This window comes from Dermacentor albipictus, chromosome 10 (assembly GCF_038994185.2).
Source record: "Dermacentor albipictus isolate Rhodes 1998 colony chromosome 10, USDA_Dalb.pri_finalv2, whole genome shotgun sequence".
NCBI classification, from domain to species: Eukaryota; Metazoa; Arthropoda; class Arachnida; order Ixodida; family Ixodidae; genus Dermacentor; species Dermacentor albipictus.
Window position 1 is genome coordinate 37,660,856 of NC_091830.1, and position 27,984 is coordinate 37,688,839.

The 27,984-nt window shown below is 49.1% G+C and overlaps 1 long non-coding RNA gene across 5 annotated transcripts; it reads left to right on the forward strand.

Annotated features, from left to right (window-relative positions):
- The first annotated feature begins 214 nt into the window (after positions 1-214).
- Positions 215-27,984, forward strand: LOC135911857 (uncharacterized). 5 transcript variants are annotated; one of them, XR_010567477.1, is made up of 4 exons: positions 215-232; positions 2,719-2,833; positions 26,089-26,351; positions 27,780-27,984. It is a non-coding gene; the product is annotated as an uncharacterized lncRNA (long non-coding RNA). The 5 variants fall into 5 exon arrangements; XR_010567480.1 differs by lacking the exon at positions 215-232 and adding an exon at positions 375-390; XR_010567478.2 differs by lacking the exon at positions 215-232 and adding an exon at positions 2,544-2,561.

Here is a 27,984-nt window from a genome sequence, read left to right on the forward strand (position 1 = left end):
GTGTTCTGCGCAAGGCCGCAACCAGTGGTGCGTCCGTCGGCCAGCACGGCCCGTATAGCAAAAATCCACGCGAACATACCACTTCGCGCAACTTTACTACGCTAGCTTCAGTTTTCAAACTCTGCGCCGTTGCGCGGAACCGCCACCCGCCCGCGCCTTCGTGGCGCTGCAGTTGCGCCCGGCTTCACCTCCTCAATAGCCGGCTACGCGGGCGGGCTGGACTATGCATGCGGTGCAGCGGTGGTGTATTCTTGACGGCGCATTTCAGCAAGCATGTAATCCGTGAAATTAGCCTTCGCCGAGTTTGCTAAGAATATCAGCAGACGATGCCGACGTGCTGCGTACCTGGCTGCATAGGCGGCTATAGGAACGATGTCGACAGTTCGGCGCGTAAGTTTTTAAGTGCTCCCAGCAATGCGACGCTTCGCTAGGCGTGGAACAGAGTGATTCATCGTGCCGATCTGGAACTCTGAGAGATACGGCACGCGCTCGTGCCACTGCTCCCGCGTTCGTCGTCATCGTCTTCCACAGATGACTGCGTTGCCGTTCATCATTCCAGCGTAGAATTTCAATTCGGTCGTCGTAATGGGCAGGCCGCGTTTACGGGGGTATGAGCCATTGCTTAAGGGAGTATGAAGGAAGGAAATCAAATTTATTCAAGGTCCTGCAGACCACGAGAGCTTTGGGCTCTCATGGAGTGGGCGTCTCCCACGACGGAACCGGGAGGTTGAGTTTCCTGGCGGCCTCGTGTACCTGCTGGACGGCCCAGAGTTGGGGAGCAGCGAGTTCTTCGATCGCTCCACAACGCTTCTTCAAACTTGCGCTTGTCCGGTTCGGAGTTTATGCGAGCTTGCGAGCACAGCCAGAGTAAATGGTAGACGTTAAGAGATGTATTGCAATTGGTGCAATAAGACTTGTCGTAGGGCTCAGGCATGTAATGGTGTAGTCTGTTTTGCGTGGGGTATGTATTTGTCTGTAGCATTCCGAGTGTAACCACTTGAGCTCGAATGAGCGTGCGATGTGGCGTGCTATACTCTCTACGTTGTAGGTAGCAGTGTTTAGTGATTCTATTGTATGTAGTGGAGGCGTCCTTGTTCTCCGAGTGCTCGGGTGAAGCCGCGCAGTCTGTAAGCGCGCGCGCAGCCTCGTGTGCCGCCTCGTTAAGGTTGCAGACGTCGCCGATCTTTGGTCCTAAGTGTGCCGGGAATCAGTATATGACGTGGTTCTTAATCTATTTCTTTGCGACAATTCTGAGAGCCTTTGCGCAGACCGTGCCCGTTTGGAAAGCTCTGATAGCGGCTATGGAGTCGCTGTAGATGTGAGAAAGATTGTCGTCGGTGAGCGCAACAGCGATCGCAACCTTTTCGGCCTGTTCAGGCTTCCTTGCAATTACCGTGGCTGCATGCCTTGTGGATCCGCGGCCGTCCACAACCGCGTCTGCGAAAGCTTTGTTTCCCGCGTCTGCCGCCGCGTCCACAAAAGCTGAGCGTTCGCGGTTCGCCAAGGCTTGGTTAAGAAGGAATTGTCCTCTCGCTTGTCGTCTGCCGCTGTTGTTTTCGGGGTGTAAGTTTTTGGGTATAGGTCAGACCGTGATCTTGGCGCGGATGTCCCGTGGGAGGACCATGAGCTAGTCATTGTCTTACGTAATGGACAGAATTAATTTTGAAGAACGTTAATTTGGAATAATCACAAGCGGCAAATGGCGGGTGAAGGCTGCTAACCACGCCGCCGAGGAAACTTGAAACATCGAGCGCAAGCGCTAATGGCAGACTGCGGGCATACCGTCAGTGACGTCGTTCTTTACGTCGCAGCCGATTGTGGGTGTAACCTTATAATTGAGAAATAATTTAATGAACCCTCGGGATTAACCCAGTGATAAATACAGGGGCCGCACGTTTCAGCTACTCCGGTTAACCATCTTCACGGAGTGGAACAGCCAACGATCTTTTTTTTTTTTGTGGCGTGTGTGTTCAAAAACTGACCTCATCTTTCTTTTTGTAGCGCTTCTTTGGCGTGGTGAGAAGCTTCGGTGGGGATGAAGATCATCCTACAATCACGCCTTTTGGCCAGATCTTCAGGTTCCTGAGCTAAACTGCGCGAAACATTAAGAAACTGCGCGTAACGTTAAGACGACAGGAAGAAACAAACGACATTTGGAAACGCAGCTTCTGCGCTTCGCTGTAAGCGTTTCTTCCTTTCGTGCCGTTTACCCTTCTTTCAGTATGAACCAACTGGCCCGATAAATCTTATTGCTATAGGTGGATACCGCTTTCTCATGGTATCATCAATTCGGACAAAGTGAGAGTGCCAGCGAGCGTGAAACAAGCGCAAACTGCCCGTCCACACGAGCTCAAGGCTGCGGCGAGGCGTCTGCGGTGGAGCTCGATGGAACGGCGCTGCCATCTGGCGGGTGTCACAGAAGTGGCGACAGCGGCTGTAAGCGCGCAGGCGGAGAGTTTCACAACTAAGCTAGTCTAGGAAAGTTGACGCGCGTTGTTTGCTCGCCGCAAGGGAACGCGCAAACACTCAGGAGTCAGCGTCAGGAGGACTGTCGCCAGGAAGTGAGTCCCTCCCTCTCTTCCCAACTGAAATCAGGGGTACGACTCATCGGCAAAACCGTTAAGCAACACCCACGAATGGGGTCGGGGTCCGCTTGTTTAGGAGGTTTCAGTACGCGACAGGCGCAGGCGCGGTAACGTCTACGTCATTTCCACCCAGAGGCGTGGGCGCTGCACCGGACGAAAAGGCTCTTCTCCAGGCTGCACCAAGCATTTTGATAGCGGCAGTCGGGGCGGACGTAAGGTTCATACGGGAGCGCATCAGCATTTTACAGGTTAGTGGCTTTTTTTTCGTTGACCTAATTTCAATACAACCACCGCCCTCAGTAACGCACGCTCTGCATTTTTTTATAATCGTGCATTGTTCATTGCTATGTACTATGACTGCCGATAACAAACCCTCAACCCTGATTTCAGTACTTAAAATAAACGACAGTACGGTTAGCGATCTGATAGAAGTTGTGTCGATTGATTAGAAGCTACCAAACACAGATAAAGAACTGGTGAAAGTTCTCAATAATCTATAGAGCAGTAAAATAAGTTGTCTCATTTATTATGCGAAAAACAGAGTGGCGACCGTTGGGCATTTGATCTGGAGCTTGCTCGACTTAATTTCTGAATTAACGAGTAACTTTAGAAGTGTAGAAATGTGTGTTGTTTCTATTCATGTTGCGATCATTCTTGATCATTCTTCAATGTGTTGGTGGGCATTGAAGATGCGCTGGCTTTATGGTGGACAACAGCTGCAGAGTGGTCGTTAGGGTTAAGACTTTTCCACGGCTGCTGTGGGACGGTGAGCTAGCCGCTACCTTCATTTGGCTTCTGGGCAATTTCGCGCTCCGTTGCGAATGAAGCGAATTGGGGTAGATGTCGAGCCGGTCGTGTTAGTTACGGTTATTTAGAATATTAGTCAGGTTATTTTGATTTAGTTAGGTATTTCCTTCGGCGCGGTCCAAAGAAGCCTTATATTTCGTGGCTTATATTCGAGTATGACGCAGAATGAGGCTGACTGCACTTCTGGCGTGATTTAACGTGATGGTTTAGCGCGTGCTGAGACCTCTGGTTCATCATCATCATCATCATCATCATCATCATCATCAGCCTGGTTACGCCCACTGCAGGGCAAAGGCCTCTCCCATATTTCTCCAACAACCCCGCTCATGTACTAATTGTGGCCATGCCGTCCCTGCAAATTTCTTAATCTCATCCGCCCACCTAACTTTCTGCCGTGCCCTGCTACGCTTCCCTTCCCTTGGAATCCAGTCCGTAACCCTTAATGACCATCGGTTATCTTCCCTCCTCATTACATGTCCTGCCCATGCCCATTTCTTTTTCTTGATTTCAACTAAGATGTCACTAACTCGCGTTTGTTCCCTCACCCAATCTGCTCTTTTCTTATCCCTTAACGTTACACCTATCATTCTTCTTTCCATAGCTCGTTGCGTCGTCCTCAATTTGAGTAGAACCCTTTTCGTAAGCCTCCAGGTTTCTGCCCCGTAGGCGAAAAAAGGAAAGTGAGGAAAGTCAAATATTAAACAGGGGATATTAGAAATTCAAAAACGCTGAATGTTTCCTTCGCCTTCAGCGCCTCGTCTGCCGGTGCTCTCTCCTGCGCATTTGTCCCGACAGCCAGCGGCTCCTTTTTTCGTTGCGCGGAAACAGGGTACAAATTCTTGGCGCACTGCTAACTGCACTGTTGTCGTTCCCCCCTCTTGTGATCGTCTTAGTTGGCGCTGTTCCTTCCTAATTCAAGTATGCACCATCTAGCCCAAATGAATGTTGTCCTGAATTGATATGCGTCCTTGCTTTTTCCTCGTCTCTCTTTTTTCACCCGTGCGTCGTAGGCTAAGCGCGAGCACTACTGCGGCGGAAAATCGATTTCCGCAGTTCCTGATGCACGAAGTGTGTTGTTGTCCTCGCTTTTCCCCCACTAACGTTATTGAAGCGTTCGTCGATGATATCTAGTGCTTTGTGTTTGTCGGCACGGGTTCTTCTGTATCTGTGGTTAGTGAAAAACTTTGTCGCTCGTAAACCATGATGCCTTCGGTACTGTCGCAGCCAGTGCACAAGTTCAGCCAGTCGCTATGTGCGCTGCCAGGTTGCGGATTCAAGACATATTGAAATTAACTGATTTCTTTGTGCTAACTTGTTGCTTCCGCAATGGGATTCTCTCCTGGGATTTCCTATCGCGCCATCATACCGTCATTGACCGTGCACGTGCTGAGATTCAGTTCTTCGTTCTGTGTGACTTGGCATCTCAGTGCTTGCACGTTCATGATGCTGGCTGGATCATTACAGCTTCAGATAATGACCTTCCTCCTCACAATGCTGCCGTTGTCGCCCTTCCATGCGCGTCACTTGCCGACGCGACGGTATTGTTTACACACGCTGCCGTCTTAAGATGCCGCCAGGGTATATTGTTGCCGTTCATTCTCCTCGTGGTTCTCCACGGTGCTGCTAAAATACTAGTTTCTAAGCCACATTCGCACACTTTAGCCTTTAAATATCTGGGGCCATCCAAAAATGCACATCGAGAAATTCAGTTAAGCACATTAGAGTGTGAGCGTGAGCACGGATGATATCCAAGGTCTGTGCCCCGTGCGCGGAATCACACTGGCTAATGATCATCGTAATAGCCGATCTACAGTACTCTATGCATTCTTACTCAGATTTAGTTCATCGATGAAATTATGAGAGGTAAAAAAAGTGAACCCACTGTTTTGTTTGAGGTGAACACAACAACTAAATTTATTTCGATTCTGCTGACCGTTGACAACCCGTACAAAAATGAGTGTTGATTAACCATTGATATATTGTTGGGGAATTGTTGAAACAACGGCCTTCAACAAATTTTCAAGAGCAATTGAGTACCCTCAATCCTTGCACAACAATATTACCGTTGAGTGTTCTCAATAAACAATGTATCGGGTAATTTGTGTTGATTTTTCTAGTTGTTCTTTTATTGTGTAGCAGTTGAGTACAGTATACAATAATTAGAAATCGCATATGAAGACATTCCAAACATGTTTTGCGATGCGTTCCAACCTAATTCCTGTCACTTTGCAGCAGGTAGGTTCTTCTTTCGCCTCGCTTTCATTAATAGAAAATTGTGTGTGACCGATGGGGTGGAATCGAACGTCGGCCGTCGAGCCCGGTACTCTAACCAATAGGCCACGAGCACGCGCATACTCCTCTCATTCGAAAGCCAGTAAGCTCTGAAATGCTTGGCGTGTGCGCGGCGTGCCACTTCCTGGTGATGTCGCTACAGCTGGCGCTTTGAAGCGCCTATCTCCGGGACCGCCCCACTTTCGTAGCCCTTTTCGCTACGTAAAAACTGCAACGTTAGACTAGATTCATGACCGCCCAAGTTCATAATGATTTATTTCTTCGCCGGTGTACAAATGCCATCGTCGTTTTAACATACACTAGATGACATAACCATTGGTACGATCCGAAATGAGCACGTTTCGCGGAGCAGAAGAATGCGAAATTCACTTGCAAACACGGTGACTACGCGCATGTGGAGTTCCCCAAAAGTAGACACGGCGGCAGCGCGGCCGGCGATAAGACAGGCGCCGACAGGCGACGACGCTACCTACGAGCATCGGACGCACTGTGGGAACCGTAGGATGCAAGCGCGCACACGCTACAAACATACACGGGTGAGGCCTTCGAATTTCCTGCGACGTACCCTCTGTCCGTAAAGCAAATATAGTTTTTTGTCCAATGTCCGTGGTACTAGAGATCAAAGAATGAACGCGCTTTGAGATCGCAGCGCGCAGCCGCTATAACCATTGACTTGAAAGAGCTTCAGATTCAGCAGCAGCCGCAACAGTATCACAGCTAATCGCTCTATCTGCGGCTGCTCCCGTTTGTCGCCTTGCAAGAAGCACGCGATTTATTTGAGCCTCGCCGAACTGTCGTCTTATGTTCCCAGCCTGCAAGTCTCGTATGTTCAGTTAAGAACACTAAAGGGAAATGAAAGAAATACAGGCAACGGACTCTTATTGTAGCTTACCTGTCACCTCGTTATCTGCAAAGATGCTGCGAACTATTTTTGAAGTTTTATTTTTGTAAAAATAGCAAAACTAGTAGTAATTTTTATTTCTAGGTGGCGCGACAAACGTTAAGGTAGCGTTCGGGGGTGTATGTGTGCGCGCAAACGGGCGCAACCGAGCTTCGTTTTGCGCACACTTTTGCAACAGTACATATGGTTACAGCTAGTTTCGTAGTCGGATTTTTTGATCGTAGTATTTATTGTTTACGCTATAAATTAGGTAGTTCTTAAAAATTTATGAAGGTTAGTTGATGAAAAATTATTGCTAATCAATTAGTGGTTCTTAAGTGCCGTTATTTTGTATTTGAAAGGTTTTTATAACTGAATACGATAGTGAAGCCATGTGAAGCTGTGAACGTCTTTCGGACTCAGTTATTCGGTTGTAGTTGTGCGGTGGTTCGCGCCTCGTGCTTCTTGATGAAAGTATTTCTTTTCGGACATCATCACGCACATTTTAGTGAAATGCTTCAACGACGATAAGTGGGACGTTTATCCGGTGAAGTGGTTGGCTCACCCAACAACTAGTCTTCTACTGATGTGCGAGCCTGACGGTTTTGATGAGTTGCGCGGCAGAGGCCATGATGCCTGTTGGAGAGAAGGCACCCCGAAACAGTCGCAGCCGCACTTCTGAAGATAGGTAAGTAATCCCGTTTTCTTGGGCACGTAGCCTTCTTTTCTATTTTGGCATTGAGGAGCGTGACATGTTAAGCACACCGTTCACTTTCTTGAAGCAAACCGCATGCTCTGGAGCAAATGCGCGCGATACTAACTCTCGCTGCCGCCGTCACTTCGTTTGAAACAATGGTAGGCGAAGAGGCAGCGGCGCCCCATGTGCGTAAAATTGCATTGCTTCATTTGTTCCTGTCTAATAACGTTTCCTTCATTTGTATGAGAGAACACAATTGGAACATAAGGATCGGCTTCTCTGCGCACTGATAATTTTGTACAGTGGCCACGTCATCTTTCATGGGGGCTCGCGTATGCCGTCCAAGCGCTTGTTATCGCGTTCCGATACGTGAGAGTCGTGCTGCCTTTCAAGGTATTTAGGCAGGCACTACGAGTTTAGGAGAACCGCGACAAATAATCGCGCAGCAGGTGTGCAGCTGTGCTACGCTTGCGCCACACTCGTACTGGAAGGCAGTGTTGCACTTCACGCTTGCGCATTTCGTAACTATGGCGGCCTCCGTGGCAATTTGGGGCTCGTGGTCGTGGATACGATCCCTGCAGTGGCCGCATTCCAAAGGAGCGGAATGCAAAAACGCTCGTGCATTGTGCATTGTATGCACGTAAAAATTTCCAGGAAGTCGAAATTATACGGAGTCCCCAACTACGACGTGCCTCATAATCAGAACGTTGGTTTGGCACGTGGAACATCAGAATTATTTTTTTTCCGTAGTATACCATACGGTTAGTGTAATCACCTTTTGTGCTGTAGCGGTTAAGCGCGCCTCGATTTAGGTTGCGACTAATGATGCGCGCACCACGAAATATATATCGCCTCTGGGATTTGCGGAGAACGGCCAACCGATTAGTCACAGCTTCCGTGCGGTGACTGTACATGGATACACAGCGCAAATGAACAGAGGTGGGGTGACGTGGTCAAAGAACACAGCCGCCGACGGGCTCACCTTATCGTCTATCAACGCCAAAACTACCGCAGTAAGCTTCTTTTTCTAGCGCGGCGGGTTGCCGTTGAAGGCGTACTGTACAATTTTAATAAGCGATAACCCAAACATGCCACCGTTCTCTGCTGCCTCTTTGAGTTGGACCGATCCGAATGTGCGTTGTTTCCAGAAGCGAATGGAGCGCCAATCGGCGCGTTGTCGCCTCGAGCTAAGCGTCGCACTCGAGCACCGTTCGCGCGGTGAAGAATGACGCGAGCATGAAGCTAGCTCACTGCGCGGACGCTACCGCGCGAAACGCGCAAGGGCGTGTACGCGACGTTCTGCACACAAATCGCGCGGGATGATCGGAGCCATGCCGGAGCGGCTAGCTTCAAAGAAGCGGTACATGTTCTCACTCGTACAGGCACGCTCACGCTCGCATCGCTCTCGGCGTACGTTTAGGTCATTCCTTCTACTGGACTTCTGCCCAAAGATTCGATATCTGTTTGGTATGGGCTATGCACTGTCGCGTGGTCTTCGGTTCTGCGAGAGAGCCGGGAATTTTTTGCCCACTGTGAAACATCGCTGTGCGTGTTTTAGCTAACATTTACCGTAGCAACCCATTCCTTCCTTTTCTCGACGGCACTCGGAAGGAGTCGCAAATTTTTACTTGCCAGTATAGTGTGTACTTCTATTTCGTGCGTAGTTATGTGCAGTGTGTGGCAGATTCTTAATCCGCGCAATCTCATTTTCTGTCCACATTCCCTTCTCACAGGTTACGATCTAGTGTTCAACGAGACACCAATCCGGACCTTACCCTCGCCAAAAATGTCGCCAATCCGACCTGGACTAATACAGGGGTCTTCCTCGGTAGCGATCACTACGTCCTCTGTACAACTTTCCCACTCCCCTCCCTTGCTCGCGCCTCTACTCGTCTCACCCAGATAGTCGACTGGGACCGCTTTCGCTCCACTCGTCTCTCTACTTCCTCCTCTGCTCCTATCACCGATCTCTCTGCCTGGACCGAGACACTTTTGGCGGACGTCCACACTGCCACATCCACGCTCCCTACAGCACCACACTCCACTACGGCAGACAGCCGTCTGCTGCACCTTTGGGAGGCCTATCACGCTGTCCACCGCCGGTGACAGGCTCAGAAATACAATCGCCGCCTGCGCCTCCGTTTGGCCCGACTCGCGTTGGACATGGAGGAGCACTGCGCCTCTCTCGTTAGACAACAGTGGGGCCAGACCTGCGACCGCATGGCAGGCAACCTGGGCCTCCGCGACACGTGGTCGCTTCTCAGGGTGCTGCTAGACCCTACACACACTAAATCTTCCCAGCGCAAGGATATCTCCCATCTCCTTCATTCCTCCCCACTCACTGATACTGACTTCCTGGCGGCTCTCCGGGACCACTACCTCTGCACCGACTTACCTACTCCGCTTCCCACCTACTCCGGCTCCCCAAACCCTGACCTTGAGGCAGACATCTCCGTGGGCGAGGTTCGTGCGGCGCTACTCACACTCCGCACCACCTCGGCCCCGGGGGCAGACCGCATCACCAACAAGGTACTCCGCAACCTAGACACCCCCTCCCTCGAAGCCCTTACTGATCTCCTCAATACACATTGGCAGGCTGGCACTCTTCCATCCTCGTGGACCCATGCACGTGTCTCATTCATCCCCAAACCCGGCAAACCTATTGCCCTCGAAAACCTCCGCCCCATCTCTCTCACCTCCTGTCTCGGCAAGCTGTTCGAGCATGTCATCCTGGCCCGCCTCCAGACCTATCTGAATGATCATGTCTTATATCCGGACTCCATGTTCGGTTTTCGTTCCCAGCTGTCCACCCAGGATGTCATGCTCCAACTTTCCGAGGATGTCCTACACCCCTCCCACCACAAACGCACTCGAGCTATCCTGGCGCTGGACCTTACTAAAGCATTCGACAATGTACACCACACCGCCATCCTGGACGCTCTCTCCTCCCTCCATGAAGGACCCCGTGTCCATGCTTACGTCACTGCGTTCCTCGCCCACCGCACAGCCGAAATCTCATACGGCCCACTTTCTTCTCCTTCCTTCTCCCTTGGCAACAAGGGTACCCCCCAAGGCTCTGTCCTGTCCCCTCTTCTGTTCAACATCACCCTCTTCCCGCTGGCACGTGCTTTACGAGCTATCCCAGCTCTGTCTCATGCTTTCTACGCCGATGACATCACCCTCTGGGTGACCACCGGCAATCTTGGCGACATGGAGACCACTCTACAGGCAGGTGTGGACGCGGTAGCAACTCACGCCCGGGCCATCGGGTTGAGCTGCTCCCCGGCCAAATCGGAGCTTTTGCTCCTTCGGCCTGGGCGGATGGCCCCCCTATCGCCTTCTCCACTCACCGTCTACCTTGACGGCACACCCATTCCTCTCGTCTCTACCCTCCGCATCCTCGGACTCTTTCTTCAGTCCAATGGCAAGCACACCACCCTCATCACTCGACTCACAAACACTGTACACCACACTGTCCGCCTCATATGCCGCATTGCAAACCGCCACCACGGCATGCGCGAACACGACCTCCGCCGCCTGGTCCAGGCCTTTGTTCTCAGCCGCTTCATTTATTCTCTTCCGTATCTCTACCTTTCTCGTACCGAGGAAGACAAAGTCAACAGCCTCATTCGCCACGCATATAAGTCAGCCCTGTCCCTTCCCACATCTACGTCGACGGCTCGGTTACTGTCGATGGGCGTCCACAACTCCCTGACGGAGCTGACGGAGGCCCATCGCACGGCCCAGCTCCTCCGTCTCTCCCGCACCCGCTCGGGTCGCGCACTTCTCTCCACCCTTAATCTCTCCCCTCTTATTCCTCTTCCCACATCACTGCCCATCCCTTCCCATGTCTTGCCCCTCCTAACCGTTAAACCCCTCCCTAAAAATATGCATCCCGAACACCACCCCTCCCGTAGAGCAGCGCGAGCCTCCGCGCTCTGGCGTCAGTACGAACGGCAGGCCGCCGTGGCTTACGTAGATGCTGCCCCGTACCGCCGCTACCCAGCACATGCCCTTGCCGTCACTGACAATTCTCTCCGACTCACTCTTACTGCCTCAGTCTACACTTCTACCTCTGTCGAGGCCGAGGAGGCAGCTATTGCCCTTGCCATCACGCAAACCTCCGCGAAGTACATCTTCAGCGACTCTAAACCTGCGGTCTACAACTACGCGGTTGGACGGGTGGCACGCCCGGCCATCGGAATCTTGCGTTCCGATACCGTTCCCTCTCGCCCCATCCAAATCATCTGGGTGCCCGCTCACGCGGCCCATCCTGGTAACGAGGCGGCCAATTCCATCGCTCGAGATTCGACTGACCGAGCAAGCCCGCCCTCGGCGGGAATGGATACGCGCGACGCGCTCCTCACGTACCGCGATATAACGCAGCACTATCGCCTCTCTCGTCTCACCTTCCCCCCTCCGTACCAATCCCTTTCCCATCCCCACCAACACTTATGGCGCCACCTTCAGGCCCATACCTATCTTACTCCCGCACGCCTTGGCCTCTTCCACCCCGGGACGCACTCGCCGGCTTGTCGCTTATGTGACGGCTCCCGCGCCGATTACGATCACGTCCTATTCTCCTGCCCGGCACACTTGCCCCCTGCCTCTTGGCGCCTAAGCAATCCGCAGCAGTGGGAGGCTGCTTTGTCCAGCACCGAGCCGGATATCCAACTCCGGCTGGTGAACTGGGCGGAGGACGTCGCAACTAGGCATGGCCTGGACGCCACAACCGGCAGCCTGAAGGCCGCCCACAACGCTGCTTTTTAATTTTTTAATTTTTTTTTACTTTTGGCCTTCTCATCAATAAAAGTTTTTCACCACCACCACCACCTGCTCTCTGTGCATCTCGATGGAACCTCTCTGGCGCATTTTTTTTTCTCTCGCCAGAGCTGGCGCGTGCAGCAAAGAACGCACGTACTACCGTGATTTCGTTCGCGAATTGTGGTTGGTTTGCGCATCGTGTTCACCTAAAATGGACAAAGCAACCTTCAACGAGGCCTTAATAACTGAAGTGAAGAAGTGTCCAGTCTCATCGCTAATGCTGGCAAGACAATTTGAAATAATATTACCAGTGTATGGTACTCGCTCTCTCCTCAACCTTGCAGGCCGCACCCACATACAGCCGCATTTTTTCTTGCTTCAGTATCAGCATCCCGTTTAATAATAGCAATCGCCTTTTTGCTCGGTAGTAAGTGGCCGATACTCCTTATATGTGGAGTTGTCAACAAGCAGCGGCCTCTCAGCATGCGGAAGGTACATAGTCGTTGTTTCACAAACAATCTTGCTGCTTGAACCTAAGCTTGATAAATACACTCCGGAAGAAATGTCGCTGTCTAATTACACTAAGTTTATTTTTATTGCAGTGTTCTGCCAGTTTAAAGGCATATTATGTGTGCAGTAACAGAGACAATGCATGTCGTTCAGAGTTGTGTTGTCTGGCAACACGGAAAACGGGGCGCGATAGCGCTGCTCCCTCTTTACCTACGGGTGCTCGCGCGTTGGCGGCAACGCGGGCGTTTGCCACGCGCCATGCGGTTCCAGCTTAAGGCCGCAGTCGTCAACGCCGGGCGTTTTCATTTCGGCGCGCCCGCCGAAGGGAGAGAAAGATCTCGAACGAACTGGAAGACGCGCGAGACCGTCCCAGCGCACGGTCCGGACTCCGGGCCCTACTCTCCCGGCGATCTTGGCGAGACGGCGCGCGCCGACGGTAGCTTCTAGAGGGTTCGAGTTCTGCCTAGAAGGCAGTGGGAGAGGGACGTAGCTGTGCGAGCGCTGCGGCGCCCACCTCTTCTCCAAGCGCCGCCGCCGTTCGAGAAATATCGGACCTGGTTATAAAAGAGCGCATACCATGCTTCAGTTCGGTTTTTTCAGGCTTCGTATAGCGAAGTAGCCAACCTCGGCTTACGGAAAGCCGTGAGAGCGAGAATTGTGAGGGGTTTTTTCAGTGAGGCTTCGTATCGCAGAGTAGGCGAGCCCCGGCTCACGAATAGTCGTGAAAGAGCGAGCGCCGAGCTCGACAGTTAGTTTGCGTATCTTGAGTTCTTTGTCTGTGTTTCTCTAACAGTATCGTGTTCGAGTCGTACACTGTAAACGGAAATAACTCCGAGGTGGGAGTAAAGTTTGTAAACAGGGATTATACTGCTTGTCCTCTAGCGATCCCCCGGTTTTTAAACAATTTTTACTGCGAGGGAGGCCTAGGCCCAGCCGACAAAACTGCTGGTGCTTATTAAAGTTCACTCTCTCTCTCTCTCCGTGCGAGCGGAATTTTTGCGTGGAATTATGGGAGTTTTTTTTTCGGTCTTTTCTTTATTTTTTGCTTTGCGATTGACGCAGTTTCCTCGATGTGCAACGGGTGTATAAAAAGAGGCATCGCGTTAGTTTGCGCGAGCATGTTTACATGCAGAGGCTGCCGGTCAAATTTCGAAATATGCACACGAGACCGCGTCAAATTCGACGAAACCAGTCAATGAAAGCACATATATCATGACATACTTAAACATTTCAGAAACGCCCATTGCAGGAATTTGAAAGACATCCCACGTACACGGAATACTCAAGAAGCAATGGTGCCAGTATATATAGCCACGATACTGTGTGCCTCGAAACCGTCTAGAAAGCAGCTGTGCTGTTTTCAGAATCACGACTGACATGCACGTTCGTACGAGATCTGCCTCTCTGAAATTAACGGAACACCTTAATCAACACAAAAGTGTTAATTCAGAATAGTGAGAGAAAAAAAGTTAATGGCGTAATTTTTCAAAATTATGATGCCATTCTGTGAGTGTTGAAGCGACTTCGCACACTGCCGGCGTTCGCGGACAAAAAGTAGTACGTTAGTTACAGTAAGCAAGAAAAAAGTAAGTGCGTGCGCTACAAAGCAAAATTAAATTTTAGCGATATAGTGGTAGCGTAGCAAGAAATTATTACGTGTTAGCATGACCCGCAGCGGCCGACGTACACCGAAAAACGCGCAGTCATACATTTTATACACCGCACTACTTGCTCTGCGTTCAAGCAATCTATCTCGGTTGTGAAAAGGAGCTCCATCGCTGATCTGTCGAGTGAATCCTTAAACTCGGAGCCAGCAGGCTGGCGTCTAAATCAGTGTCTCGAATAGAGGGTAATGTTAATGCAATATCGGACGCAACGACGTGACCAAAACTTATATGCGCGATAACAATTCGATTCACATCGCTCAATAAGAAGCTTAATTTATTTTCAGTGCGCGTACTTATGCCCTACCGTTTTTCATCGGGCGAGGATATCCGTTCACAGATACATAAGAAACAGTTGCTTGCACTCTGGTCTTTCTCACTGGCAACACAGCACCGCAACAAACTTGGGGTACGCCATTCATGCGCGACTATAGCACGGAAGTCGTCGCTCGAACAGTGGCTGCTGTTGCCATTGCTACGCGGTCCTATCAAACACTACACTGGACGTTGTCAGCATGTACCCAAAAGGACATAGAAGTCGCATTTCACGTACTGAAGAACACAAGCCAGGGTCACGCAGCACGAAAACACAGTCAGAACCTGAGCCGACATAACGAGCCAGTGAGCAGCTTCAAAGTATTCCTAAGCCTTTTTCCGCAATTGAAACCGTTCCTATTGCACTCATCGTTGTCAGCAAAGTGATCACAGCTAATGTACTTGAAGCTGAGATACAGTGAGCTTCAAGCATGCCTATAACACTTTCTGGAAGGAAATCCGGCAAACAAATTGACGAAACGCTGTCACGGAACGACACTTCACAGACGTAAACAAACCATCACCCATGAGCACGGCCGGCGCCGCCGAACGCGTCCGGTCGCTGGCGAGGCGCACAGCCTCATGGGAAGTGCCACGTGACCAGTCTATTTCGGCGGAGGGGAGTTTTTAAAAGTCCCTGTCGGAGTTTCACGGGAGAAGAAGATTTTGAAGCGAAGTAAAACCGCGTCATGTCGCCTTAATACTTCCGCAGCTAGCCAGCGGAGTGAAACGAGGGAATGGCGCTGTTTTGCTCCCATACATCGCATCGGAGTAAATATTTCAGGAGGGGAGGTTTTAGGGCACATCACCTCTTAAAAACTCCCAGATGGGTTTATTTTCGTATACAGTGTATATAAAGTCCAGTCTCTCTGTTTCTGGGTGTGTCGTCCGCTTATCCTCTTAGCGTCTGTGTGCCACCGCCTTCCGCCAAATCAGTGTACCTCCAAGAAGAGAGGCGAAGCAGAAGAACCTGTGTGTGCAAGAAAACTTTACTGTTCCTTTCGCCGTGAGCTTCAAGCAGTCACGCTTGTACCATGGAAAAGTGTAGTGCTGAAAACCTAAGAAGTAGCATTTCAACCGGACGCTTTAAGCTTATTGCCAAACCTGATGCTAAAAGCGCTGTATAGGATAAGTTTGTCATCGTAGTTGACCGTGCAACTGATTCGCCTGTGGTACATGTAGAGTGCAAGGTGTGCAGGACTTTCTTCGCTTACAAGTCTTCTAAAACGGGAACATCGCATCTGCAGAGGCACCGATGTAAGAACAGCGCTGCAAACGCAATACCTTACTTTTCTGAAGCCATCAATGTCAAGCTCACAGATTCCAGCATCTGCAAAAGAAAATCTAACTGCAGCTTTAGCACATTTATGTGCCAAAGATATGCGCTCGTGCATTTGACATAGTCAGTGGCAGTGGTTTTGCCAGAGTGGCTCAAGATTTAATCTGCATTGGAGCTCGCCATGGCAATGTTCAGGTTGAGCACGTCCTTCCTCATCGCACCACTGTCTCGAGAAAGGTAGCCGATCTAGCAGAAAAGATTCGGAGCAGCCTATTACCGGATGTGGCTATAGCCATCAATAAGGGTCGCTGTGCGATCGCTATGGACATGTGGACAGACGATTTCCGCAAAGTGGCGTACACGATGGCTATGGCACATTACATTGACAGTGAGTGGCGCCTGCACTCCCACGTTCTTTTTGCATGCAATTTTCCTCATGAACGCAAGACTGCGGACAACATTCGGAAAGAGTTGTAACGGTGTTTCGCTAAAGTGGGGATGGACAGGGACGCTCTACAGAAGGCTACGTTTGTGACTGACCAGGGCGCAAATATCATGTGTGCTCTCCAGCCCTACAGCAGAATGAACTGCTGCGCGCATCTCCTGAATACCGTTCTTCGGAATATAGTCTCTGAAGATTTTATTACACCTGAAGCCCTGTCTGTCAGCGAGACACTGGAAAATGTCGAATCGCTCGTCAAATTTTTTAAACAAAGCGGCCGAGCTAGCCAAGTCACTCATACCGTCCGCCAGGAGGTTCCGACAAGATGGAACTCGAACTTTCTATGCTAAAATTTGTATTTGATCAAAGTGCTAAAATTGAAGTACATCTTGAGGAGACGAACTGTTATATGATGGACAATGTGGATAAAATAAATTTTAAAGACTTCATTTCATTTTTGGAGCCGTTTTCCGAAGCAACGACCACTTTCGAGGTGGACGAAATACCAACGTTGCCTGAAGCCCTATTGCACTTTGCAAAACTTGAAAGGATTCTTCGTGGGTAAGCCGAACCACTAAAGGCCAGAGAAATGGCGAAGCTCCAGCAGCATGCCCACTACTTTCTACGAACAAAGGCCATCCTGACCATTGAGCACAAGATGGCCACAATGTTGTGCCAGCAATTTCGACGCCTTCGGATGGTTTCTGCCAAAGGGCGTGAGGAAGTATACGATCACGTAAGAGAGCTTCTCGCGTCGATACCACGGGCGTGCTCCTGCACTCTGCAAGGACAACCTCCCGCAAAAAAGCCATGCATGGACTCTTTCAGCGAGTGGAGCGACGTAGCCAGCAACCAGACTGCTGAAGAAGACGAGCGGACCGATTACTTGGCCGCAGAATCGACACCTTGCTGGGAATCTGAACTAGTGCAGTTTTGGAAAAGCAAGGAAGCCATGTACCCAAAACTTGCTCTTTTTGCTAAGAGAGCATTAGCCATTCCGGCCACCAGTTCAAGCAGTGAACGAAACTTCAGCGTTGCCGGATTCATAATGCAGGAGCGCCGCACTTGCCTTAACCCTTCTTCAATGGGTAACTTGTTTTTTTTATTACACAATAGCTTAGAATAAGAATACTGTGCGCGCGCTGCATCTGTATATATTCACGATTTTGTCATATTGAATGCAAGAGTTGAACATTATAATGTCATTCAAACAAACTGATTTTCCTGATACTGTTTCTCTTTGTGTCGGCGTCGCCTTATTGCAGGTCGGGCCAGGCGCGGGCCGGGCAAACTCGGGCTTCTTTAGCGTCGGGCGGGACAGGGCCGCCTGTGGTAGTGTAGGGCCCGGGCCGGGCGCGGGCTCAGAACTGCGGCCAGTGCACAGCTCTACTACGATTGCCGGTACCGCACCCTCATTTAAGTGCTTAGAATAGAGAACAGTACGGTTAGCGACCTGATAAAAGTTGTCCTCTCCATTGAGTAGATGCTACCAAACACGGTTAAAGGGGGGCTGAAAGTGCTCAATAATCTACATAGCAATAAAATAAATTGTCGCATTTATTACGCGAAAAACAAAGTGGTGAGGGTTGGGGACTGGATATCGAGCTTACTCGGCTTAATTTTTGGATGAACGAGTAATTTTAGAAATATAGAAATGTCTGTTGTTTCTATTCAACTTGTGATCATTCTTGATCATTCATCAATACGTTGGCAGGCGTCGAAGATGCGCTGGCTTCATGGTGAACAACAGCTGCAGTGTCGATGCGATCGTTTTCTGTTTGCATGCTTGCGCGTGGCCTCGACGGCTGGCTTCTTCGGTGCCGGTTCCTCCATGGCTGTCTCCTGGATGTTCATGGTTGTTTCCTCGGTCTTGCTTGTGCTTGGCGTGGCTCTATGTAGTGGCTGGTTGTTGCACAGCTGCAACTCACTGGGCTCGGCGATCTCTCTCGTGAGGTTGTTGATGGTCGCTCGCAACGCCGCGTTTTCTTGTCTTAGGGTCTGATTTGCTTCTCGCACTTTGTTCATACCTTCTTCGTGGCTTCTGTGAATTTCTGCGCGTTCTTTATATTGTTCCCTTTCGCTGCGTCGACCCAACTCACTCGATCATGTGGCGGTGACCTTTTACTGCTGAGGCTTTTCTTGCAGCAGCTGCTGTCTCTGGATTTACGCGTGCGGTTCTCCGATGTCGTCCTCACCTTTCGTGCTGCTGGCGGCTTGCCGTGTGCCGGCAAATCGCTCTGAGACAGCAGGGGGCGTTCGGCCTGTCAGCGCTTCCATTGTCGCTTGCGCACTACTTAGGGGACCTTGTTTTTCGCCCTGCACGGTCTCCTGTCGGGTTTTCGTTTTTCTTTTCGGAACGAATAGTGGAACTAGGTCACGACACTTTCTGGATTTGTGATTCTTGAAAACGCAACATTTTTTTTAATGTGCGCATCATTGATACTCTTTTCCTACTTCACTGTACATTCCGGCTTGTGATTTAGAGCAGAGATAGGACTACAGGTGGATAAGAAGCCTGTTTAGTGTTATTCTGCTACAGATTTCTTAGGCAATTTTTTGCTCAAAACATCAGGATTAGAAGAATGGTACGCTATTTTAAAATGTCGTTGGAAACGTCTGTTTCAATCTATATCAAAGTCATCCAAATTGTTCACTGAGGACTAGAAATAATATGAAAAACACGTTGTATCACTTATACTGGAACAATATTTTAATCCAGGAAATATTGTGTTTCGAGAGAGGAGTCCATAGTACAAAAATGAGCATTTCTTCTGAATAGAGAATACAATAATAAGGCACTTTCTCTGCTAAATCTTGCTCAACGGCAATATTGACATAATTGTGGTCGATGAGAAAGGTTTTATTTAGGGAAAGGAACTGTTGGAACAAAATGCACTCGCGTAGTTCACGACTTCAGTGCAGCTGCTGATATTCCTTGTCAAGGCGTAGCACTCCAAGTGGCGGTTTTCCTTTCTATCATCTGACGGCATGCAACGGAATTACAGGTTTCAATGATAACGAATGCATTCCTTCAATGCGTGGGTTAGGGTGCCGTCATGGCCGTCATGAAATGCTTGGACGATATGTGCTTCCGGATAGATTTCCAGAGCCTTGGTTTAGGTAACACGTGAGCGTTCATTTTCGAACCAGATGCGATCAACCACAGATTTAAAAACCTTTGATTATTTGAGATTAGTTGGTTGCCGTTCTGGAAAGAGACAAAACATGTTTAGAGCAAGTAGCGCCTGTCTTCACAGTCAAACATACTATAATCAAATGGCTTCGGCACTGATGACGACTTTCCACTCCTTTTTTTTCCCTTCATGGCAGCACTCAATCTCACTCGCAGGCGGGTGAATCAGCTGGATGTTCTCGAGCTTGCCTTGCAGATTTATGACCATTTCAGATGCTGATGTTTTCGCTCCAACCCTGTCTCAGGAATCCTTCGCGTATTCGGTTGCAGGGAACAGCCATATCACCGGTTTATAACTTTTGCGTGAAGGCTCGTAAAATTTAAATTTGTTTTGAGGTGTGGCGCCCTCGCTTAAGCAGGTGATACGACTTTGGGAGAGGGGGGGGGGTATTTCAAGGCACTCGCGGGTATTGCTTAATGCGAAGCACGCATAGGCTGCGTCATGCGACGTAACAGCGTAACTGCGAGTTTTGGTTTTTGGTTTTGCCACCAGATGGCCCTGCTCTCTGTGCATCTCTAAAGCCCCTCAATTTTTCAAAAGTAGCGCCATTCTTAGATCTTTCCGCCACCCCGCTCACCCTGGCGCGTCCTCCTCAACGCCTCCTGTCTCCCCAGCCTCCTCTGCTCCCTCATTGGCCAATCTGGGTCACGTGGAAGCAGGCGCCGCACTTTTGTATATGTTTTTCTTTCCAGCGCGGAGCAGGCACCGCGCTCTTGTATATTTTTTCTTTCCAGGCGCGCCGACCTCCATTGTTGGGCCTGCGCGACGAAAGTATGGCAGGCGGACTGACGAAGTACGTTAGCGTAATAGAATGTGCAGGACCGAGAACATAATTGCGATGCCATGCTGCTGCGCCTTCGGTTGCGGCAACAGACACAGCGAGGGCAAAAAGCTTTTTGCATTGCCGTCCGGTGGGCGCAACGCAAAAAGAAGTGTGGAGTCGCAGGATCGGGCGGGCTGACTTCGAGGAAGTGGCAAAGAACGCACGGCTTAGTGTAGTAAGGGCCACGGCTACTCACAACCTCTTATTTTGAGCCTAGTTCACGCCTTCCGCTTCGAAAAAGTGTGTGTTCATGCTCTGCGTGGTTTTTAGCGCGTTGTTTGACTTTTTTTTTCGAATGTGCTCTCTTTGTTTCATGTAGCTTCGTCTTGCAGTGAAATGCACGCATCTGCAGCTGGCCTGTGACATAAAAGCGACTTTATTCAGGGTGTGTTTTGAGCTCCACCAGAAGTTAGCACATTCTCGACGCTTTTCCAAGGCTCACTATGACTTACGGTGCAGTCTTTTAGCTTCGAATGTACGTCCGCATGTATCGATTTGGTTTGTGGTGATTAACGTTTTTAACGTTCCGAAGCGACTAAAGCTAGGAGGTCGTAGTGGATGGCTCCAGATAACTTTATCTAGCTCGCCTGGGTATGTTTAACGTGCACTTTGATCGTGGAGTCGTACGTAGGCCGGTAAATTCCTCGTTGGCGTTTCATAATACTCGCGCGCTAGCGCTGCTTTAGAAGTTGGCGCCTCGGCGCGATTGTATTTCTTCAATAAATTTTATTTACTAGTTGTAACAACTTCTCATTATTTCGTATTATTGACGGCGCCTCCAAGGCACCAAAGCGGCAACGGGAACACCAAAGCTAGAACCAGGGCTGGATGGACCTCGCCGAAGCCTGTGCATGCCAAGGGGGTATAAGATCGCGGAGAGCCGATTTTGTATACGAACCCTCCCTGCGACGCCTGCATTAGTGTAATGTTACGTGCCCTTCAGAGGCCTCCGTTAGCCATTACATGTACCCTCCTGGAGCAGTACTTCTAAAAAAAAAATAAACCGTCACGATTACCAAAGCACCCCGCAATGAAAAAAAAACGGCCCTGTTGCCAGGCATTGTAACCGCACACAGCCGGAATCTCTCACGCGCCGACCGTACAAAAGCGTCCTGCAGGTACGTGAATGAACCTATGAAACCACGTACACATACGTTCACGCTGTCAACACCTGAAACTTTGGTAATTACGCGCGTGTTTGAGTGCACCGCGTGCTTGCGTCGTGTTTCAGCAACACGAACTCTCAACGTCGCGCGCTTTACGCCTTAAATACACTTTGAATAATGGTCATTTTCTCTATTTCTTCCGCAATTCCAACACGAAATTCTAAAGGCCAGTTACCGATTGACGAAGAAAGATCGCGATTGGAAAAACTGCTCCGCAGGGCGCCAGCGAACTTTCCTGCGGATTTCTTCCCGTAGCGTGTTAGCCATCGTCTGCTACGGCAGGCCCACCACCGGCGGCGCCACCGTCGAGGCCGCGCCGAGCGGAGGAGGAGGGAAGCGAATGGCGCTACTTTGGGAGATTGAGGGGTTTTATGCATCTCGATGGAACCTCTCTGGCGCATTTTTTTTCTCTCGGCAGAGCTGGCGCTTGCGTCAAAGAAAGCACGTACTACCGTGATTTCGTTCGCGAATTGTGTTGGTCCGCGCATCGTGTTGACCTAAAATGGACAAAGCAACCTTCAACGAGGCCTTAATAACTGAAGCGGAGAAGCGCAGCGTCTCATCGCTAATGCTGGCAAGACAATTTGAAATAATATTACCACTGTATGGTACTCGCTCTCTTCTCAACCATGCAGGCCGCGCCCACATAGACCCGCATTTTTTCTTGCTTCAGTATCAGCATCCCCATTAATAATAGCAATCGCCTCTTCTGCTCGGTAGTAAGCGGCCGATACTCCTTTCTATATGAGGAGTTGTAAACAAGCAGCGGCTCTCAGCATGCGGAAGGTACATAGTCGTTGTTTCACGCACAATCTTGCTGCTTTAAATTAAGCTTGATAAATTCACTCCGGAAAAAAATGTCGCTGTCCAATTACATTAAGTTTATTTTCATTGCAGTGTTCTGCCAGTTTAACGGCATATTAGAGACAATGCATGTCGTTGGGAGTTGTGTTGTCCGGTAACACGGAAAACGGGGCGCGATAGCGCTGCTCCCTCTATACGTACGGGTGCTCGCGCGTTGGCGGCAACGCGGGCGTTTGCCACGCGCCATGCGGTTCCAGCTTGAGTCCTCAGTCGTCAGCGCCGGGCGTTTTCATTTCGGTGCGCCCGCCGATGGGAGAGAAAGATCTGGAACGAACTGGAAGACGCGCGCGCCCGCGAGACCGTCCCAGCGCACCGATCGAATCCCAGCCGTGGCCGGGATTCGATCCCGCGACCTCGTGCTCAGCACCATAACACCATAGCCACTGAGCAACCATGGCGGGTGTCTGAACAGTTGCGCGAACGGACGACGCCGTGTCCGCGAGCATGGGTTGCAATAGCAGCCACATGGCTGCAAGACTTGAGAAATTATATACTAATGAACCTATACTGTCCGTTGCCTACAAAGTATTTACTAAGGTAATCGCAAATAGAATCAGGAACACCTTGGACTTCTCTCTACCAAAGGACCGGGCAGGATTTCGTAAAGGCCGGGCTTCGCAATGTGCGCGCAGCCCTACGCGCATGTCCGCGCTCTCCCAAGCTCCCGCTTGCACAGCGCTCCTGGCAGGACGCCTCCTCTCCTTGCTCCCTTCGCCGGTGATCCCCGCTGTGCTGCGTCCACCCCGGACTGCGCCCGGGCTCATGAGCCACTAAAGGCTTACGCCTTAATAAAAGCCGTTGTGGTCTCGTATGAGCACCGTTTCAGCTCTCCCTTATCATGGCAATTATGTGGTCCGTGGTGATGTAATGCTTTTTTCAGAATTGTGGCGATTAGTGTTGATTTTTAGTTAATTTACCTTTACGCAAACCGTCTTACTAGCACACACAAGTGATTTTCGCTCCTTACGAAACTGCTCCCATTCATTAAACAGCACTCGTTACAATTGATAACCCCGGACAAAAACGCGCAGGTTTGAAAAGCCACTATAGTTTTATGAGAGCGTACCTAACGTAAACCTTGTTACGTTAGCGAAGTATAAACCACCAACGAGATAATGGGGGCATCGATAAATGCATTTCGATTATTCTGCGTGAACTTCACACAACAAGCGCACAACACCTGCTTTCTAAAGAAAACAGTTGTTTTAGGCATCATGCATTAGCTACCCGAAACAGAGACCGGGAATAACAGCAGCTCAGAGATAACAAAGGGCGATGAACCGGACGGGGACGGATAACGGATAGGGTCATTGTCTGCATGAAGATAACTGGCCAATACGGAACAAAAAACATTGTTGCTGAAATGCTGAACTCACGGAAAAAGTGGACGATAAAACTGCTGAGGCGGAAATAAATGTGCATAGCCACGTGCTTATTCCAAAAAGCTTCTCCTGGCGGACAACAAACCACTTCAAATAACGCATCGAAAGCTTCACAAATGTACTCAGAAAGAGGGAGAGAAAAACATAATATTGTATTGCAAAAAGGTGGCGAGGCCGGATACGCACTTACACGCTCAGTTATATATACAACGAAAGAGCTCAGTTGTGTCACCTGACAGACAGAGTCCGCATCGGAGGCCCGGAAGCGCACTACTACGACTGGTAAGATTTCTTCTGTAATGATGTGATAGGGTGTGTTGTCAAAAAACCATCCTTGCTAACCTGCACTACAATGGTACTGCTGCTGAAGAGGTACGCGAACATGCGAAAGTGGCCGTTCTTATAGTTCTTTCAGCTACGATCATGAGTAGGTAACGTTACTGAGGGAAAAAACAAGCTATATTTAAGAGACAGCTTTCGCAAATAGCGAACTTCAACATCCCTACTCACACACATATAAAACTCGTAAATTCTTTCATGAGATAATTGACGGACCAGCTTAAGTAAAACTTGTTGCTCCTGAAAAAAAAAATTATCAATGCAATAAACTTTAAAACACGGAATGTTTTAGGACGTCTTATCTTCAAAAAAATTGCCTAATATCGGCAAGTGTGAAGAAAACGTTTGAGGATGCTTAGGCTTCGCATTTAAGAGTGGAATTCTACCGCATTCAAAGATCCCCGACAGCTTCTCACTCTTCCGGTCAGCTGCAGCTTATGTAACTGTAATGTTTACACAGAAACCCTGGCGGCAAACGATATGCACGCGGGCGAGTTTTCCGTTGGAAATGCGGTCTCTTGGAAAGTGCGGAGGCGAGCTCAGTTTGGATGGTGTCGATGGAAAGAAGCGAGCTCAGCACACCGCTGCAGGAAAGGTGGACACACTGGAAAAGATATATATGTTTAAGTTTCCGAGTAACACAATTAGGTTTTATCGGAAATTCAAATTACAATCTGACGCTATTGCACCTGTAGGTTGTGTGTAAGTCATACTTTACAATTTTCTGACGCATTTTATTTTCAAAGATTCAATAATTCCAGTAACGGCGTTGCGCTACAAAGAAGGTTATGGAATAATTTTAGTGCTCAAAGATGGTCGACGCCGGACGCGTGACGTCGACACCAGATTTTCTGCGACACTGAGCACTTAACCTTGTGGCGCTTGGAGTACGCTTAAGCTTCACCTTTAGGAGTGGAAGGCCGATAACATTAAAACATCCCTGACTGCTCCTCACGCTTCCAGTCAACTACAGCTTATTGAACCGTAATATTCACCCTCAAACGCTGGCGACGAACGCTATGTACGAAGTCGAGCTTTCTGGCAGAAACGCGGCCTTTTGCGTGGGCTGATCGCGGAGGTAATGGACGGCCGCCCCCCAAAAGATGCATTATTTTCAGATTTCTGTTCTTCTTTCGCACTTTTCATTTTTTGTCTGAGAAGATATGAATGTGCGGCCGGCGTACTGTTTCATGACATTTGTTTTTCGGCTGTCATTCTCACAATTCCGAGGAAAACTTTGTCAACAACGCAAGACTAGGTACGAGCAACTTCAGTGGTAGAATGGCTTGACAATATAACCCGCTTATACCGCGTGTCATATAGTAAGCCGTGGCGTAAACATATACCTAAATGTGTACGGGATTGCTTGCTCACTGAGAAGCCATCTTCGTAGCCAGATTGCCAGCTGCGGCGCTACACCCTACACCAGGCGCTGCCATCTCGCGGTACTTGGGGTGTCGGTTTGCATGTACGGGTGTCTCAAAGACCTGTCCCTACCGCACCTGCTGCGCTGTTCGCTTACCAATTTAGTTGAGAAGTGCGATATACCGCTGATACTCCTCTTTTACTCGTTACTAGTACATGTCTGTCGATGGCTGCCCCAAAAACAAGAAAAAGAGGACGCTGCGCATAATTTAGCCCTGCAATATACACAGTCGCACGAGAAGCTGGAGTTTGTGTGGCGTCTATTTGCTTGACGGATTTCCCGCGGCACCTGATATCCACCATTGTATAGCTACTTTGATTCAACACAAAGGATTTTGGGCCCCGAAAGATTGTTCGGTGGGCATTATCCTTTCCAATGTAAACATGGCGATAGTGTAAGCCATGCCTTAGTGTACGACCTCAAACCGCGGTAGCGCAGGATCGCTAACCACAAGCCAGCAATCTCGAATGACAATGCTGTCTCGGCGAAAGTATCCATGTCAAAAGAACAAGCGCCATTGTGCACCTGCCTTTGCACAAATATTTTAGATAAGCAACAATTTTTCTTTAAACTATGCGCTGGCTTGTAGTGCGCAAAGGCCAAGTAAGTGCCTTCCGACACTTGCATGGCGTAACAGTCTATTTTGAATTCTTTTGTAGGGTTCGAAAGAGAGGTTACCTGAAAGAGGAGCGACACAGAGCGAGTCGGCGGCAGCAAGATGCCAACCATCAGTGACGAGGACAGAAAGGCTGCCACGTTCGGGACGGCCATATCGGCCGGAGTATTGCTCCCAGCAGCTGCGGCTGCTGGTCCCTTTGCACCGCTGGTGGCAACAATTGGACTAGCAATGGCTGGTATCGGATGCCTTGCAGGATTCATTACTGTTCAGGCCCTACCAAGCGATGAAAAAAAAAAGTAACAGGTTCGTGTCTGCACTTGTCTCTATTGCGGTGGATTCTGTGATAAAATATTCTATGTGTTCGTCACCAAACACGACAACCAATTTCATTTATATAATAAATAGGGTAATATTTAATCATTTACTATATTATGGGGTTTTACCTGCCAAGTGCAGTTGAGTTCACATATAAAAAATAAGGAGAGTTTACGTTAGAACACATAGCAGTCACGCAATTTTCAAATCTAATGCAGCTTCTCAGTTTCTGCAAGCAAGCTGATAATGCCGTAGGCTTGTTGATTCGAAATAAAAGTTTGCGCTTTAAACTCATACGTTCTCAAACAATCTGAAAAGAAAATTTAGCTTCCTTCACGGCATTTTACAATTTCATACTTGTATTTCCGTGTTTGTCATGTTTGAATGCCCATTAGCTTAAACCCTGGTTCCTGTTTAACTCATTTCATTTCTACATTTTCGCAAATTACAATTACACACTGGTAGTAGCAAAAAGCCGCAGCTTCGCCCAAAACGCCAAGCATCCGTTGCGATTGCAAATTAGTGGACAGCTATACAAAGTAAGGATAGTAGTTTCATCGGCCGTACAAACCTGTAAACATTGCCACACTAACTAAATTAAACAGTATGGTGCCCAACTAAATTAAACAGTATGGTGTCCCCCGTATAAAAACAAACCTGAACATATCTCATTTGATGACCGCGGTGACTCAGTGTCAAAATGCCAGAGTGAGGAAGCGCGGCAGCAGCATCGAGGGAATTGACATTCGTGCTTGAACAGCACGCAGCAAACTTTGTGCAGGAGGGCATGGGAGGGGGGGCGAAGGCCCAATATTGTCGGAGGCCGAAAACGCATGAAAAGAGCATTTCAAGATCAACATATATGTTGCAGGTGAATAAACGAGCATTTCCGCTAATTGAAGAGTTGTAGTGTGCCGAAGAGGTGGTAGATGTTCGTAACACCCTTAAACTTTTAAACTTAAAGCTACTGCGGTTCTGGCGCAGCACTCGAGAAGAGACACAAATAAATTTGCGCTCTTAGCAAATGCACCATGTAATCTGTTTTTTTTTTTTGCAAAAACATGACGACTGTGTTTTTTCTTAGCTAGTATTGCCCTAACTTATGTAGTCAATCAAACACGCGTGATGTCTTTGAGTAAAAAAAAATGCCCTCATTATAAGATGCACAATATTAGGCGTGTGCTCACGCATGCAAGCGCAACTAACAGGCGGGCTAATTCCAGACCACAACTGCTCGCTTTATGACGTCACTTTGTCGGTAAGAAAAACGAGTATTGCATTTGGGATCCCTTTTGCTTGAAGATTTGAAGTATGCATTTGTCTGGCTGAGCTTCAAAAAACTTTTTACTGTGTTCTCCGTTGCATTACTCTGTCGGGTCAGAGAGCTACTTACGAAGGATCTTTCTGTATTTGCAGGCACATCAAAGAACGAATACCCTAAGGCGCCCGAACGCAAATTGACGGACGTCTCGCTTTTCAAGGGCCGTCTGTATGGGATATTCAAAAGCCAGCCAACACAATGTAGAAAGGCCTATTTGGGATTTCTGGAATTATATAAAAGTATTGAAGACATTTATGCTATTAATAAAAATGAGGCGTGTCGTACCTCATTTATGCTATA